Source organism: Taudactylus pleione, unplaced genomic scaffold (assembly GCF_031769625.1).
Source record: "Taudactylus pleione unplaced genomic scaffold, aTauple2 ptg000282l, whole genome shotgun sequence".
Classification (NCBI taxonomy): Eukaryota; Metazoa; Chordata; class Amphibia; order Anura; family Myobatrachidae; genus Taudactylus; species Taudactylus pleione.
Genome location: NW_028284684.1, coordinates 6,353,504 through 6,368,583, shown reverse-complemented (window position 1 = coordinate 6,368,583; position 15,080 = coordinate 6,353,504). Strand labels below are relative to the sequence as shown.

Genomic DNA, 15,080 nt, shown 5'->3' with positions numbered 1-15,080 from the left:
TCTTTAGATGCTGGTCGCCTCACTTCTAGGGTGTCTGCGGCAGCTGTTTCTGCTCGCAGGTCTTTGTGGCTTCGATCTTGGTGGGCGGATGTGTATACCAAGAAAGGCTTAAAGGCATTACCCTTTAATGGTGAAATTTTGTTCGGGCCGGACCTTGACAAAATTGTTGAGACCTTAGAAAAGTCTGTCTGCATTCTTACCTTCATCTTCTGCACCTTCTAAACCTCGGACATCAGCCTTTCGGTCCTTTCGGACTCAGGGTAAGTCCAAGGGTCAATCTTTTCCGAGACAGTCATCAAACAAGACTGCCTCTAAACCAAAAATGCAAGCCTGGAGCACTAGACGTACGATTCCAAACCCGAGGATAAGCCTTGAACCTGATGGGACGGGACTCTCTTTGGGGGATCCCAGAGTGGGAGGCCGACTTCTTCGCTTCGCCCAATGCTGGTGCAATACACCACAGATGCTTGGGAACAAGAAGTGGTCTCCCAGGGGTATGCCCTGTCCTACCGGTACAGACTCCCTCAGCATTTCTTGAGCCTTTCCCTAGACAAGACCAAGGCGTTGTTGATCCAGGGAGCCATAGAGTCCTTGCTGAAAGCAGGAATAGTTGTTCCAATTCCGCCATCTCAACGCGGGACGGTTTACTATTCTTCTCTATTTCTGGTTCCGAAACCAAATGGGTGTCATCAGCCCATTTTCAACCTGAAATCATTAAACAAGTACCTCAAAGTGCCTATTTTCAGGATGGAAACTTTGCATTCCAACATTCTGGCTATGGAACCGGGGGATTATATGGTCTCCCTGGATATAAAGGATCCCTACCACCATGTTCCTATAGCCCCTTCACACCAGCGGTATCTGAGGTTTGCTATACAACATCTTCACTACCAGTTCCAGGCTCTACCCCTTGGTCTTTCCACGGCTCCGAGGGTGTTCCCAATAGTAATGGCTGTCATGGCGGCACATCTGCGCAACCAAGGTATACGGCTTCTGGCGTATGTAGACGACCCCCTATTGCTGGGCGGCTTTCCGGAGGTCCTTTTACAACATCTGCACCTGTCGATTGCTTGTCTCAAAGCTCACGGGTGGCTAATAAACTGGAAGAAGTCCTCTCATTCCATCACAGAGGATGGTTCATTTGGGAGCCCTTCTAGACTACCGTCAGCAACGGATCTTCCTGACTCCTGAGAAGGTTGCCTCTCTACAACTGCGAGTGAGCAGTTGTCTAAAGAGTTCCCATGTGTCAGTTCACTCGGCAATGAGAGTTCTAGGGTCCATGGTGTTGACATTCGACATGGTGGAGTATGCTCAATTCCATTCCAGGCCCCTGCAAGGGCTGATTCTATCCAAGTGGAACGGGTTGCCTAACAGATTCAGGACACAAATGCTTGTATTGCCTCTGGAAGTGCGCCTATCATTGACCTTGTGGCTTCAGACAACTCATCTAACCAAGGGCCGCCCCTTTTGGTTCCCGGACTGGGTCCTTCTCACGACGGATGCCGGTCTGCGGGGTTGGGGGGCGGTGTCAGGTCCTCTTTCTCTTCAGGGACGTTGGACAGCGGAGGAAGCGGTTCTTCCAATCAATATTCTCGGAACTTCGGGCCGTGTACAGAGCCTTCCAGTTGTCCAGTCACACTCTTCACGGAAGAGCAGTACAAATTCAGTCCGACAACGCCCCACCACAGTGGCGTACATAAACCGTCAAGGAGGGACTCGCAGTGGAGCAGCGATGTCGGAGGTGTCACACAACCTGTCCTGGGCGGAGTGTCACCTTACAGCCATCTCGGCAGTCTTCATTTCAGGAGTTCTGAACTGGTAAGCAGACTTTCTCAGCTTTCACACGTACTTCCCGGGGAATGGACCCTTCATCCAGAGGTCTTTCAACTGCTCGTGGACAAGTGGGGACTGCCGGAGGTGGACCTCATGGCTTCCCGTCACAAATACAAATTGCCAGTGTACGGGTCCAGAACAAAAGACGCCGGCGCAACCCTAGTGGACGCGCTGTCAGTGAAATGGACATTTGAACTAGCGTATCTCTTCCCTCCGAAGCCTTGTTGCCTTTGGTCCTTCGGAAATTCAAAGAAGACGGCGGCACGCTTCTGCTGGTGGCACCAGCTTGGCCCAGACGTTCCTGGTACTCCGCTCTACGGAGTCTTATCAATCGACGTTCCGTTTCTTCTACCTCAACATCGGGACCTGTTGTCTCAGGGGCTCTGCCTACACCCGGACCTGGGTCTGTCTTTGACGGCGTGGCTATTGAGACATCAGTCTTGAGAGCCCGGGGCTTTTCCAGCTCAGTCATCGGCACAATGCTACAGGCACGTAAGCCAGCTTCCGCCAAAAACTACCACAGGGTGTGGCATACTTATTTTCAATGGTGTGAGTCCAGGAAGTACGATCCTCAAGCGTTTCGTGTTTCTAGGATTTTGGCATTTCTTCAGTCTGGTTTGGACTTGGGTTTACGCCTCGCTTCATTGAAGGTTCATGTGTCCGCATTTTCTGTATGGTTCCAGCATAGAATCGCTACTCTGCCTGATGTCCGTACCTTTTTCCAAGGTGTCCTCCGGATTCAACCTCCCTTTGTTCCACCAGTGGCTCCTTGGGATTTGGCTGTGGTCCTTCGGGCCTTGCAGGGTCCTCCGTTTGAGCCTCTAGAGTCGGTGGAGCTAAAGTGGATGACACTTTTTTTCTCATGGCAATTGCTTCAGCCAGAAGGGTGTCAGAACTAGGCGCACTCTCTTGCCGTTCGCCTTTTCTGATTTTACACCAGGACAGGGCGGTTCTTCGCACCTATCCTGGTTTTCTTCCTAAGGTCGTCTCCAAGTTCCACGTTAATCAAGAAATTGTGGTGCCGGCATTTCAGTCTCCTGATCTCTCGGCAGGTGTGGCTTCCTTAGATGTTGTCCATGCTCTCAAGGTTTATATTGATCTCACTAGTATCGTTCGCAGGTCTGATTCTTTGTTTGTCCTCTTTGGTTTTCCTAAGAGGGGTTGGCCTGCCAACAAGCAGACTTTATCCCGTTAGTTTCGTTTAGTTATTTGTGAGGGTTATTCCCAGGCGGGGTTACCCCAGCCTCTGTTAAGGCTCATTGCACTCGGTCTGTGGGTCCCTCGTGGGCTGCTGGCTGTGGCGCCTCAGCTGTTAACTGTGTAAGGCGGCCACTTGGTCTTCCATACAGACTTTGCTACGATTCTATAAGTTTGACACGTTCGTCTCTCAGGATGCATCCTTCGGGCGCTGGATTCTCCTTTCAGCACAGGAGCGTCCCTGCTCTTAGTTGAACTGCTTTGGGACATCCCCAAGGTCAACCCTGTGGACCCCCTATGGAACCTGAATTAGAAAACTAGAGATATGGCAAGAACTTGCCTTTGATATCTGTTTCTACGAGGTCCATAGGGTCCACAGGGCGCCCGTTCTGACGCACCTGGCTTCAAATGGGCTCTGTGGCTGGTCACCGGTTTTCAGTCTCCCTTTCTGTGAGTATGGTTCTTGTGTGTTCCAGTCTTCCTTCTCTATGTTTTTTTTATCTCCTCCGGCCTTGGCTTCTTAGCAACTGAGGTGACTGTGGCTGGGGCGGGGTATATAGGAGGATGGACCCAGTGCGTCCTGGGAGCAGCAAAGCTTTAACTGCGTGGTGCCCGTGGATCCAGATCCAGCTATACCCCCAAGGTCAACCCTGTGGACCCTATGGACCTCGTAGAAACAGAGATAACAAAGGTAAGTTCTTACCATATCTCTTTTAATCCGCATTCTATTCACAACGCTGTACGAATAAGATACATTGGAAGGTAAAAAGTAATCCGAAAGACGCTCAGCTCTACCGAGTCACGTGGAGCTGCCGCGTTGTGTTGTGCGACAGCGCACGAAGGATAGATGTATGTGGACACATCTGTACCACCAACAGGTCATGTTTTGTGAATTTCTTTAGTAATGCACATGTGATTTAGTGTCCTTACTCAGCTTTGCTCTCCGTACGACACATTCACCAAAGTGATGCCAGATATGCGTTTTAGTACAGTATGTGCGCACTGCCACAACTACTGTACTATTCTTAACATGGCACTTTCAGTTGCACAAAATGTGCACAAATATTTGCGTTAAAGTAGCATAATAGCAAAAAAGTAGCATATTATTACAGGTGAAAAAGTAGCAAAGAGCTTGAAGACTAATCAACATTGCTGACTATACAGAAGACTGACAATGCGTCTAAAAGTGGAAAAATCCAGTATGACAACATGATTTTTCACTTTTACCCGCATTGTCAGTGTTCTGTATAGACAGCAATATTGATTAGTCTTCTTGCTTTTTGCTGCACTTTTATTAGAGCAGGCCATCTCTCAAGAGTTCAGCGGTTTTGGGCAGACCATTAGGATTTACTCTGTGAGGTCGGTCCAATTAGGAGCAAGTAATCTGTCCCCAGTAGTACTTGAGGCCAAATGCCTCATTTATAGTATCTCCAAATTAGGAGATATTTGTTAGCAGCCCCATAGGAAAGGGCCTGATTCAGACCTGCTCGCTAGGCTGTGTTCGCACATAGCCTGCTGATGTTTACATAGTACACGTCACATGGTTGAATTACACAATGATGCCCTCGCAGTGCTCGTGGTAGTGTATGGTCAGCCACTGCGTACTCTTCAGATGGTACTCGATGTTACCGATTGTTGCATATAAGTGGGCGTCTTATGACAGGCGGTGGGCATCTACATACACACCGCGATCGCACGCCAAGACATAGTGGAAGTGCTAATGCCTTGCCATGCAATCGTGGGATTTGCATACTTTGGCTGCGTGCGAATGCATCTAGCGAACTGGTCTGAATCAGGCCCTTAGTACTTAATTCCGTGTCAAGGGGACAAGGTGATGTGCATTGTCAGTGTTTTCATGCCGTTGCACAACAATTCGCTCCTTCCCGCTCCTAATTGAATCCCCTATATGTCCAAGTTTAAATTGCTTGCCAGGTTGTTTACCCACACTTGTGATAATTCCTGCTTCGAGATCTGCAATTCACTCTGATGATTCATAATATAACCCATACATAACCCTCAGCTGTAATATATTTTACATTTTGGAAAAAACATTCTTGGTTATGGAGACATTAAATGAAATGTAGTATGGAGACATTTAATGGAACCAATAAAAAATAGTGTCAATATTGAAAAAGTATCAAGTCCCAAGAAAAGTAAAAAAAAAAAATCAACTGCAATTTTACAGTACTAGAGCTGAATTCATGGGACATCTGAGGAGCAGTAAGCATGTTGAGGTTTAATGGGAATATAGAAAAATTCCAGGCTCTAATGTATATCTGTGTCCAACTCTAATTATATTTGTGATAAATTGTCCTGCAACTTGCCTCAATAATGGAGTGCTAACCCCTAAAATTACCAATAAACCAGAAAAAAGAAAAGGGGGAGTGCTGGTGATATATTTACGGTCATAAAACAAATACAAATATTTGCAATAATACAAGCCATGTAACCAGGACAGTGGTAAATAAATGTTGTAAAGAAATCTGTGTACACACAGGCATACAAAGAGTTAAAAAGGGTATATAAAGTATGCTTAAATAAAAAAAGCCAGTCTAATATAGCTCCTAAAAGTGGTATTGTGCAGCACCAATGGAAAAATATATAAGTATCTATAGATATTAGAAGGCATAAGTAGCCTGTTAGTGCTGTGCTACTCATATCAGCCAGTGTTAGTACAGAAGGGTCCACATCTAGCCTCCTTGCGCGGTAAACAGCCCTTCTAGTCGCGCCATGCCGTGGCGTGACTTTGTAGCACTGAGCATCTTTTTGTGAGTCTTTTTACCTTCAAATGCGTCTTATTTGCACAAGTATGTGACTAGATAGCACAAGCATCTTCTGATTAAAATGATGTGTAGCATGCCTGTGTTCTGTGAGCGGGTGTATCTGCTGTAACACTGTAACGTAGCATTTAGTATGCAGATACACCCGCAGTCACACACAGAACATAGGCATGCTGTTTATCATTTTGTTCAGCATAAGCTGATTGTGCTATCTAGTCACATCGTTGTGTGAATAAGACGCAGTTGAAGGTAAAAAGACGCACAAAAAGACGCTCTGTGCTACTGAGTCGCATTGAGCTCCCGTGTTATGTGTGGAACGACTTGTAGTGCACGGTGGAGAGATGTCTGTGGATACATCTGTATAATTTCACTTTAGCAGCAAATCAAAAGCCTCTAGTATTCATTAGCAGTACTGATGATAGACAGAGGTATCCTTATTGATGGTATGTGGGCTGCGGTGAAGATATAAGAACCAATTGACGGGCCCACAACGGAGTAGACTGGCCCCAACTAACAGGCGAGTGCTTGCAGGATGCGAGGTGTACTGACAGCGGCAGGATACTTTGAACCCCAGCTTTTTAGTAGGAACAGGGGGGGTCACAGGAGCTAGACTAAAAGGACTGCTGGATAACGGGCAGGTGAGCTTTTTATGTTACGCTGCCTGTTAGCGCTGGTATTTGTGGTGTCTCCCAGCTGGAGCAAAGCAATGAAGCATATGTTAACAATCCCTGGCTGGGACACCCGACGCTATTCTCGACCAAACACCGGTCGTTTTGATTAAATTAAAAATCTAATAAACGCTGTCCTGCAAAATATGTAAGTAGAAGCTGCTTACACCTTCACTGTGCCCCCAGAACTTCATGCTAAGTTGTTACTAGAATTTCATTCTCCAAAGGGTAAATTTATTAAGCGTTGATTTTTTTTGTCTATTTCAAAACCGGCTATCAGTGACTGGTATCGACGTCGGATTGCAGTCTAAAAAACAACTTTACTATACATTGGTTTTGATTGTCATTTCAAATAAGACGTTGATACCCTGTCGGATTTCAAACTCCTATACTGCAGCAGATCCGATGGCAAACCCACTGTCAATCACTTCCATTAGGGATTCCAGCCCTGGGCTGACAAGTTTTGGGCTGGTTACCTTTTTTGCAGATGATCTCCACACTGTGACCCCTGGGTATGTAGTCAGGAAGCCAACGGTCGAAATGCCAACCGCCGGCTTCCCGGCTGTCAAATCTCGGCAGAGGTCTAATGATAGGCGTCAAAATCCCTACGCCGAGAGTCTGACGCCCAGCATACCGAACAAAGGTAAGGGGGGGGGGGGGGTTAGGTTATGGGCTCCCGGGGGGAGGACATAGGGCTAGGCTAGGGGAAGGGGGGGTTAGGGTTAGGCACCCCCTCAGGAGGGTTAGGTTTAGGCTGTGGAGCGGGGGTTTGGTTTAGGCACTTACAGGGGGAGGTTTAGGGTTGGGCACTAGGGGGGAGGTTAGGGTTAGGCACCCCTAAAGGATGGTCGGTGGTGGGGGAGGGTTAGGGTTAGTTACTTTACTTACCCCATCGGGATCTTCACTTCCGGCGTTGGAATTTGAACCGCCGGACCCAAGTCATACTGATTCAGTCCCCTGCTTTAGCATCAATCCAAACTCCCCTGCAACAGGCAGATATATTGTTTGGGCGAGTTTGCCTTCGTCTTAGGTTTGGCTTTTGTTCGGTTTGCAAACCAGCGCCTAGTAAATCTGTGGCTGCTATACTTTGTCTATGTTAAAAAAAAATCGATAGTTGGTCTGATGTTCTAAAGTCTGTATTTTATTTGCTTTTCCTTTGGTTTTGCCTTTAGTAAATGGTCGGTTTGCAAAGACGACGGAAAAATTACCAAATTTGCAAAATACCAAGCTCGACCTTTAATAAATTTTCCCCCAAATCTCCTAATTCTCTATTTTGAAAAATGAAAAGCAGCACTGAAAAAAACCACAAGGAGGCAGAGATAGACTGCGATAAGGAGCGAGTGAGTGAGACACAGGTGCAGAAGGATGATGATAGAAATAGATTCAAAATGATTAGTGAATTAAATACCACACAGGGTAAATGAGAGACAAATCCACAAGTTGTAAGCAAGAGAAACACAGATCCCTGAGATGAGTGAGATACTGTACAAGAGGGGTACTCAACCTGCTGCCCTTCCTGCTGTGGAACTACACATTCTAGCTTGCATTGCCACAGTTTTAGCATACTCTAATGGCAAAACTCAGGGTATACTGGGATGTGTAGTTCCACAGCAGCTGAAGGTCTGCATGTGGAATATCCCTGCTGTGCAGTTCCACAAGGTGTGTGAGAGATCCTAGTAGGGTTAGTAGGGGATAGAGCAAGAGACGTAGACACTTAGGGCCGTATACAATTATGTGCGAAAAGTTTACCAAACGTGACTTTTTGCACCTAAGTGCGTATCGTGTGACAAGAGCATGTTTGAATGATGAGGGAAAGATGAGGTGGAGAGAGAGAAGTTGAAAAGGTGAGCAAGGTGGGAGCAGGCGGTGGAGGAAAGGGAGCGTAGAAGCCAAGAAGGGAGGGGGTCAAGGGGGCAGGTGGAAGGGGTAGAGGACAAGATGAGGGAGTGGACCTCATCACCTCTGGTGGGGCACAAGATGGGGTGGCCGGGAGGTGTGGATGGTGGGCGAGGTGGGGTTGCAGCAGGGAGATTGGAGGATATACTGTGACGAATTGCGTCAAATTTTGGAAGAGAAGAAGGAGGCAAAGTCAAATGCAGTGAGGGAGGATGGAAGGGGTGGAGGTGGGGGGCGGCGGAGAGTTTTGAAAGTACCAAAGAGGCGGTGGGGATTGGAGGACTGAGAGGAGATGAGCGACTGGAAGAAGTATTGCTTTGCGAGGGAGAGGGCCGAGCTGTAGGAAGAGAGGACAAATTTGAAGTGATGGAAGTCCGCCAGAGAGCGAGGTTTCCTCCAATGGCTCTCGGCTGTGCGCGTGCATTTTTGGAGAAACCGGGTCAGTTTGGAGTGCCAGAGCTGGGGATTGGACTGACGGAGGGGGACAGGAGGAGGGGTGCAGTCAAGTGCAGAAGTGAGGGTGATGTTGTAGAAGGAGGCCTCCTGGTTAGGGCAGGCCATGGTTAATAGAAGACAAAGGAGAGTATCAAGTGAGGAAGACAGAACAGCAGGGTCGAGACTCTCAAAACTGAGTCTGGTGATGGTGGCTTTGGGTGAGGGTAGGAGTGGAGGACTTGAGAGTGAAGGAGAGTAGATGGTGGTCAGCGAGGGGGAAGGGAGAGTTGGAGATGTCAGAGAGAGCACACAGGTTGGTGAAGACGAGGTCAAGGGAGTGGCCGAGACAGTGGGTAGCAGCGGAGGTACCTTGAGAAAGTCCAAAGGAGGAGGAGAGGGGAAGAAGATTGGTGGATGCAGGATTTGTTTTGTCAATAGGGATGTTAATGTCACCAAGGATTATAGAGGGGAGGTCAGCAGAGAGGAAGTGGGGAAGCCAGGCGGCAAAGTTGTCAAGGAATTGGGTGGGGGATCATAGGGACGGTAGATGACTGCAACACGGAGATGAATGGGGTAGAAGAGACGGATAGAGTGGACATCAAAGGTGGAGAAAGAAAGGGAGGGCTCAGGTGGAATAATGCGAAAGGTGCAGTTGGGGCATAAGAGGATGCCAACTCTGCCACCTTGACGGTTGTCAGGTCTGACAGAGTGGGTGAAGGAGAGGCCCCCACAGGTGAGCGCAGCAGGGGAGGCGGTGTCAGAGGAGGAGAGCCAGGTTTCAGTGATAGCGAGAAGATATAAAGAGTGGGAAATAAAAGAGGTCATGGTTAGCGGGCAGTTTATTGCAGACATATCTGTTATTCCAGAGAGCACAGGAAAATGGGAGGGAGGGGACGGGGGATATGTGGATGAGATTGTCTGGGTTGTGTGTGAGTGGGTGTGGGTTAGATCTAAGGGGAAGGTGTAAGCCAGTGGAGATGGTTGGTTTGGGACAGGTGCGAAGAGGCATGGTGGCTGACCCAGGGTTGAGGGAGAGCAAAGGATGACAAGTGAGCAAATAGGAGGTAGGCAGGGAAGCACAGCAGAGGATGCAGGTATTAGAGGGGATGTAGACAATTAGGCAGTGTATTACGGCGGTGAGGTAGTGGAAGAGAGTAGTTAAATAGTGTAGGTGAAATAAAAGTCAAATGAAGAGTAGGAAATAATACACTGGTAAGAGGTACATTTAGACAGGACAATCGTGTGTATATAAAGCAAATTACATTGTTTGGGATGTGCATTCAGATGTTTCTCAGAAACAGAAATTTCAATGCAAGAAGCTGCAGCTGTGGTCAAAAGTTTTGCAGATTCCAAACCAAGGAGATCAGTGTAGAGAGCGCAGGTTATGCAGACTGCAGGAGTTAGTTTTGATGTTTTTGTTGTCTCACTGTATAGCTTGATTGTAGTCCATCGGTGTTTGGGCTTTCTTGTAGTTTGTTTTCCATTCGGTTTCCTTTGGTTTAACTCTGGTTTAAAGCTAATTTTGATTTTAAATGCTCAATACACTTGAGAACTAAACACTTCAGAAACTAAACACCCTTGCAGCCTAAACAGCCTAGCAGCCTACTCTGTACCCCCTTTCAGATTGTTTGGGGCATCTGGAAAAACGCTTGTCCGGAGAAGGAAAGGTGAGCGCTACCATCAGTCCTGTGTCATGCCAATAGTAAAGCATCCTGAGACCATTCATGTGTGGGGTTGCTTCTCAGCCTAAGAACATAGCAATGAATAAAGAATGCTACTAAAACATCCTCCAAGAGCAATTTCTCCCAACCATCCAAGAATAGTTTGGTGATGACCAATCCCTTTTCTAGCACTAAGTGGCTCAGGGAATGAAACTTCAAAGTTTTGGCTCCATGTCCAGGAAACTCCCCAGACCTTAATGCCATTGAAAACTTGTGGTCAATCTTCAAGAGGCGGGTGGACTAACAAAACCTACAAATTCTGACAAACTCCAAGCATTGATTAGGCAAGAATGGGCGGCCATCAGTCAGCATGTGGCCCAGAAGTTGATTGTCAGCATGCCAGGGCGAATTGCAGAGGTCTTGTAAAAGAAGGGTCAACACTGCAAATATTGTCTCTTTGCATAAACTTAATGAAATAGTCAATAAAAGCCTTTGACACATGAAATGCTTGTAATTTTGCTTCAGTATACCATAGTAACATCTGACAAAAAGGTCTTAAAACACTGAAGCAGAAAACTTTGTGAAAACCAATACATGTGTCATTCTCAACTTTTGGGGGTTCATTGTACCTCACGTCTCTCTATGTTTGTGAGGGCTATCACATAATATATATTGCGGTTGCGCACTACACTGTGCCATATTACACATACATCTGGATTGCCCACTGCACTGTGCCAGATTTGTGTGTTGCATTATTCTTCCAGCTATTTCTCTGGTGTCTTGAAAGTCCTGCTCAGCACACTTAGCTTCAGAGGACTTCCTTAAGGATGGTCTTTGTGCAATTTGTTATACTGCCTCGGGCCCATCAGCCCCGGTGTCCTCTCCTCAGGACCCAACCTGGGCTACTTTTTGACAGGTGCTGGCAAAAATTGCAGCCCATCTAGCGGGTCTCTGGTAGCTCCCCCTATGGGATGGCCAGAACAGGAACTTCCTGCAAATCCTTTGCCTCCCCCATGGGTAGACATGTTTTCTACCTTAGTGCAGTCTGGTTAATACCTCTACAGCTTTTCAACAAATTCTGCAAAAGGAGAGACCCTTACCTAGTAAACCTACTAAACGTGCTGTGTTATCTTCCCAGTCCACCCAGTTATCAGACTCCGATTAATCAGCTGGGGAGGCCGAAGACACAGATCTCTCTCACTGACTCCCCCTACAAGTTCAATATACCTGCACTTGTAAGAGCTGTAAAATGTGCCTTTTGGCCTTTCTACGGCTCCTCGGGCTATCTACACATGACCATTGCCTTTGTACAAACACACGGCTGATCAACTGGAAAAAGTCTTACCTGATGCCTTCTCACCATCTGGGAGCCCTCCTGGACTCTTAGGTGCAGAGAATGTTCCTTACAGCAGACAAAATCTCGGTATTACAGCATCGGATGCGCAGACTCCTACACAGTCTCTGAGTATCCATTCACTCAGCGATGCAGTTACTGGGCTCCATGGTGTCGACTTTCGACATGGTGGAATATGCCCGGTTTCATTCCCAGCCTCTACAGAAATGAATCCTCTCAATGTGGGATCGATTTCCCCATCGGATAATTCTCAATCTGAATCGGATTTCCTCAGTCGTCACAATGTGCATTCCGGGGAGTGGTCTCTACATCCAGAAGTCTTTCAGCTCCTGGTGGACTAATGGGGTCACCAGATGTGGACCTCATGGCCTCACGAAACAAACACAAACTTCCAGAGTATGGAGCCAGGAGAAAGGACCCCAACGCTGACTTAGTGGATGCATTATCTGTGAGGTGGACCTTCCATTTGGCATACCTCTTCCCTCCAGTCTCCTTTCTTCCTTCAAACAGAAAGGGGGCACAGTCCTGTTGGTAGCTCCGTCTTGGCCCAGACGCCATTGGTACTCCGATCTTCAAAGTGTCTCCATAGATGTTCCTTTTCAACTTCCTCTACGACCAGACCTGTCGTCTCAGGGTTCCTGTCTACATCCGGACCTGGCCCACCTTTCTTTAACGTCTTGGCTCTTCAGACATCCCTCCTAAGATCTAAAGGATTTTCTAGCTCTGTGGTCCAGACCATGCTATGTAAACCGGCCTCTGCCAGAATTTATCACCGGGTATAGCATACATAATTCGAGTGGTGTGTGCCTAGAAACTATGACTCAAGTTTTTAAGGTTTCTGGAATACTTGCCTTTCTTCATGCTGGATTGGATCTTAGAGTCCACCTAGCATCTCTGAAAGTGCACGTCCCTGCTCTGTCCATCTGGTTCCAGCGCAGAATTGCTCATCTACCGGATGTTCAGGTGTTCTACTTATACAACCCCCCTTTGTCCCTCCTGTGGCTTTGTGGGATTTGTCAGTGGTTCTCCACGCACTGCAGGAATCTCCATTCAAAACCCTGGAATCAGTGGATATCAAGTGGCTCACTGCGAAGACTTTATTTCTGGCTATAGCATCTGCCCATAGGGTATTGGATTTAAGGGTGCTTTCAAGTCGCACCCCCCTATTAATCTTTCATTAGGACAGGGCTGTTCTTCGAACACGCCCAGGCTTCCTTCCAAGGTGGTTTCTCGTTTCCACCTTAATGAGGAAATTGAGGTTCCGAACTTCTAATCACCAGACCTCTCGGAAGGTGAGGCTACTTTGCATGTGGTCCGTGCTCTGAAGATCTACTTGGGCCGTACTAGTTCCATCAGGAAATCGGACTCCCTCTTCATCTTATATGGATTCCATAAGAAGGGATGGCCAGCTAACAAATGCTGTCCAGATGGCTTTGCATGACTATTTCACAGGCTTATACTCAGATGGGCCTTTCTGTGCCAGCTACGGTATCTGCTCATTCCACTCGCTCCTTGGGTCCCTCATGGGCAGCCCGGCGTGGCGCCTCTAACAACTATGCAAGGCGGCCACGTGGTCTTCTATCCACACCTTTCTTAGGTTTATGCCTTTGAAACAATTGCCTCTCAGGATGCTTCCTTCAGGTGCCGTGTTCTCCTATCAGCTCAGGAGCTGCTTTGGGATATCTCCATTGTCTCCCCTGTAGAGCCCTATGGACCCTGAAGAAGAAAAGTAGAGTTATAGTAAAACTTGCCCTTATTAACTCTTTCTTCGAAGTCTATACGGTCCACAGGGCACTCGCCCTGACGCACCTGGCCTCTATGAGTTTCTTCTGTTGGTCACTTGTTTTCTTCTCTGTGTGTGAGAGTGATTCTTCAGTGTACAGTCTTCCTTCTCTCCTATCCTGCTCCTGCCTTGGGCTTGTTATCAAAACTGAGTTGTTATCAGGCTGTGGACGGGGTATAGGGGAAAGGACCGGAGCATCCTTAGAATGAAAAAGCTTTGCCGTTGGGAGTCCGGTCCTCCATGTCCCACCTACAGCCCATTGTCTCCCCTGTGGACCATATGGACTTCGAAGAAAGAGAGGTAACAAGGGTAAGTTTTACCATAACTTGTTTGGCTAAAAATGTGGGGACTTGGGGCCTGATTCAGAGCCGGACGCTATTTGCGGTCGTTCGTTCAGAAAAAAGGGGTGGCTATTCAAATGAACCGTTCGCTCTTTGCGGTCTGTTCACGCCTCTATGTCTGAACGAGCGAACAAAACTTTTGGTCGTTTTTTGGATAACTACGCCCCCTGGCCGCTCGCATCCTATGTCATGTCCGCTATTTATTAGATTAATCGAGTACATCGACCAGCGAATGAACTGCTCGCTATTCTTGTGGTTGGTTTTTCCTACCACAAATTTGCGAGCAGTTCTGACTATAAAATAACCCAGTGACGTGGTCAGTGACGCTGCTGTATTAAAATGCACACCCATAAAACGCCCGTTTTGACCTTTAAGCACGCCTGCGTTCTGATCTCCACTCCCCGTTTTCAAGCACCTTCCCCTGTTACCACCCACATACGCCTCCTCCTGTCACTCATATTAGCAGGCATTCGCTATTTAGCGAACAAACGATTTTCGGACGCACTGACTGGTTCGCGCATGCGTATTACGATCCTTACGCATGCGCAGTTGGGCAAACATCGCTCGGAACGAACGAGCGGCCGCTTTCGAGCGGCTCTGAATCAGGCCCTTGGTTCAGAACCCTTTGGACCCCACCCCCCAATGACAAATTTGGAAAAAAATAATTTTTAAATTAGCTTAATTCCCCCTTATGACATGTCATTTTTGGGATGAAAATTTAAAAAGTGTCAGACAATGGGTTTAAAGTACTGGGTCAGGTATTTTGGGGGCTGTATGGATGAGACAGGCGTTTTTAGGATTGCAGGTGGCTAGAGCAGGTGTATTTTTAACCTTTTTATATATATATATATATATATATATATATATATATATATATATATATAGAACCACTTACACACATTTTATTGTACCCCCCAATTTAACTACAGAAATAGTTTTTTTTTCCCCAAAAAAATTACTTTATAATTTTTCCACACTTTTAATAGGGCTATTAATACACTTCTATATTGATTTCCAGTGTCAGGCTTTTTATGGGGTACATACTGATTTCCCTAAAATGTGCTGTACTTTTCGCCATGCTCAATTATCGCATATATACGTTTCTAGGTGCTTTGTAATTGGATACGGCGAT

General features: G+C 47.1%; 1 protein-coding gene across 1 annotated transcript in view; it reads left to right on the top strand.

Moving 5' to 3' along the window:
* The window catches only part of PIWIL1 (piwi like RNA-mediated gene silencing 1), a 414,830-nt gene that overhangs the window by 112,007 nt on the left and 287,743 nt on the right, over positions 1-15,080 (top strand). The gene's annotated exons all lie outside the window — the stretch shown is intronic.